We start from the raw sequence: 3,648 nt of genomic DNA, 5'->3' as shown, positions 1-3,648 counted from the left end.
CCCAAGCCAGTTCTTAACCATCGCGCCACTCAGCCGGTCCTGGAGATTATTTTTATTAGTAAAGAAAATATTTCAATAATAATTTAGGTGACATATTACTAAACAATAGGACTAAAGCATGTATCTAAGGAAAACAATTTTAAGAACTATACATACATATGTATATATAAATGATGTGTTTTGTCATTAATGACACATTTTCTTGCCATTTTTTTCCCAAGGAAAATAAATATATGTGTAACTTTGTAGATTACAGTTTTTAAAGATCTTCTGGTTATGAGTGTTTACAATTTATCATAAATCTGAAGAAAAAAAGAGGAGTTTTGGGTTATACTCTCCAGTTACAGCAAGGCTACATTTATACAAAATAATTAGTAGGAGGCAAGTATTAGCAATCATCTATCAACTTCCAGGAACATTTTAAATTATGCCACTTGATTCCTTTAATGAATCATGACATAAATAAAACATAGTGATTTAAAACATTTTTGTTTTTTGATGTACCATATTTTAAAATGTTTTGTTTTCTTTTAGAGATTTTATTGGGGGATTGAGGAAGGGGAACAGCCAAGTTGTTGTCCTTCAATCTTAGTTGAGGAGGGTGCAGCTAGCTCAGCCCCAAGTCCAGTTGCCATCCAGCCGCCGGCGGCAGCTCAGTTGTTCAATCTTAGTTGCGGGTGGGCATAGCCCACCATCCCACTCGGGAGTCTAACCCAAAACCTGTTGCTAAGAGTGCATGCTCGAACCACTGAGCCCTAACCACTGAGCCATCCAGCCACCCATCGGCAACACAGTGGCAGCTCAGCTTGGATGCAGCTCACTGGCCCATGTGGGAATCAAACCTGGAACCCTGTTGCTCAGAGCTTATGCTCTGAACCAACTGAGCCACTTGGCTGGCCCCCTCAGGCATTTGAATTTACAGAAACCAATGGAACCAAGATTTTAACAAAAGCATAGAGGGACAAAGAGTAAATTTCAAAGTCAGAATTCTTTTTACTATCTAATATTTTATTTTCTGTGTTAGAAAGTGATTATACTTAATGTAGATATATTATGTGGTTTTTTTAAAGTTGGAAAATTGTTATAATGTTGTTTAAAGAGTTATGCCATGGGAATGGGGAAGAGGGATAGGTTTCCTTCCACAGAATAAAATATGCTCTTCCCTCTCCCAAGCACACAGTATCTGGCACGTTGTGGATTCTGAATAAGTGCTGGCTGAATTGATACATACTATAAATTGATATGTATTGTAATAAACTCCCTCAATTTTGCAAGGCGCTGGGTAAATGACTGCTCAAACATGACTACTCTCTTACAAAGATGTCTACATTTAGAACCCAGGGTGCCTTAAGGCACTGGGTTAGTCTGTCTGGTTCACTGTCTCCTAATAGAAATGTGTTCCTGATTCACTCAAGTTTCAGTGGGCACACGGGTGTTGCCATTGTTTTGGCTTCCTCCCTTCCTCTGTCTTCTCATTTCTTCCCTCCCCGCTTCTGGCCTGTAGGCCTCTGTCCTGGTTGGGGAATGGGAGGGCTTACTGGGTGCAGACCTGTACACTTTAATGCCTTCCCTATCTGGATGGATTTCGGGATCGGGATTCCATGGGAATTGGTTCTCAGGTTTTAAGGCATAGAAGACCCTTTGGGTTTATGCATACATACTCATGGCCTCTTCGGTGTATTAGGGAACATCAGGAGGAGAAAGGTACATTTGTATTTATGTGTAAGTATTTGTGTAGGATGGCCAGAATCACAATTTCCTTTAGGCAAGCGCTGGACCATGGCTTGTAAAACATGCCCAAGGTTTTGCTTCATATCTTTTGGTCAAATTTAAAAATCAGAATACGTAATACAATTAACTACTATAAATTCAAGTCAGGCATTTAATTTCAATTTATATACATATCCCTTCACAGACTTAAGAGCTATTAGCTAACTGGATTCAAATTTAAAAGCAGAGCCTAGCAGCCATTTTTAAATAGGGACCTCTAGCGCAAACAGCACTTCAGGGAGAAGTCTACACTGACTGCAGTGTGTTCCTGCCACCTGATCCAGACCTCATTAAAGGAGTTCCTGGAATTGTGTTTCAACCAATAGGAGCAAGGCTTTCCCCTACAATTGGAGTTGCAGCAGCTGTATCTCCATCAGCATCCTCACTGATCAATCAGAGGAACTCCATTCTGACCAATCAGGATAGTACCTTTTGGACCACTGAAACTGCAAGAATTTGGAGTCCTTATTTACATGAGGATGGACTAACCAGGGATCATGGGTGAGGACTTCTATGTGTCAGCTCCCCTCTGGCTCACTTTCCCTTTCCATCAAAGACTAAAGACTGGGTTTCCCCACCTGCAGCTGAGACACCAGAGACCTCTTATCTTACCAGACTAGAGTAGAGCAGAGCTGTCTAGTGGGAGCGGGCGGTGCCCCAGGGCTGACCCACCCCAGAATTGAGCTTTAACACGAAGAGCTGTCTCACAGTCACGCTATTCTCACAGATGTGCTCTATCACAACTGAGCTGTTTGTACTGTATAAACACCCCAAATTGGGGATTCCTCTTGTCATTGAATTGGTGCCAACGACCATTGGTTAACAGTTTTAATAGTTATTTTAGGAAGATGATATGAAATTACTGTTCTAATAACTCATAAGTTTTTAAGGTCCATACAATCGGTCTTGTTCACCAAATTCTTTAGCATGTGATACACAATATGGGACAGTCACTTTTCTGGACAAGTTTACTCATCATTTCATTTTCATTCATTCATTCAACATTTTATTGGTTGCTAATTATCTGCCTGGCAAGGTGCTGGAATTTGGGAACATAAAAAAGTCAAGGTTTCCAGAACTCAAGGAAGTGTCTCAGTTCCCTAGCGGCGGTGCAACATACCAACAACCAGCAGGCCCCAAAGGGCCTTATTTCATAATAAAGGGGTGCATATTCCTTCTTCCAACTCTGAAATTGTATTTCCACGCAAATGCCGTAAATCAAGGAGTGTAACAAATCCTACGACTTCAGCTAATAAACTAGGAATGAGGTTTTGACTAGTCTGACTTGATTTAAAACGATGACTGTTCAATGCCTTGCCGATCCTTTTGTGGACTTCTGAAAGCTTTTAACCCAGCTCTCCGTGAAAGAGGCAGTGCTAGCATTCTGGGAGTTTATAATTAAGTTCAGTGTTTGTGTGTGGCATAGAGTCGGGAGGAAAACGACCGCTAATTATGGAGTTTCGTTCCTGAGAGCCTGCTAGACTTTTAAGTAGCAGAAACACGAGAAGTGGGTAAAGCTTTCCTCATTTTTAAACAAAAAGTCGCACGGGAGTGTCTGGTGGGACCGGGGAACGCGGGGTGCGCTTGGCACTCCAGTGGACCCTGCGGGTAGAAGCCGTCTCTTCCCCGCGCCCCCCCCTTCCCCTCGCCGCCCCCAGTGGCGGGTCTGAGGCCTTTGTCCAAGGGCGCTGCCCCCCACCGGGGCTCTGAGGGTGCGGGGCCTCGGTACAGGCTCCCTGCTCTCGGGACAGGAGGCGACAGCGCTCACGGAAGTGTGATAGGGCTCGTCCCAATAGAGGACAGCTCTCCTGCTCCACTTCCTCCCGCACGGAGGCCTTCCCGGGCCGGCTCCTCCTCCTCCCCCGCCTCCTCCCCCTG

Source organism: Hipposideros armiger, unplaced genomic scaffold (genome assembly GCF_001890085.2).
Source record: "Hipposideros armiger isolate ML-2016 unplaced genomic scaffold, ASM189008v1 scaffold_660, whole genome shotgun sequence".
Classification (NCBI taxonomy): domain Eukaryota; kingdom Metazoa; phylum Chordata; class Mammalia; order Chiroptera; family Hipposideridae; genus Hipposideros; species Hipposideros armiger.
Note: the sequence above shows the minus strand (reverse complement) of the source record.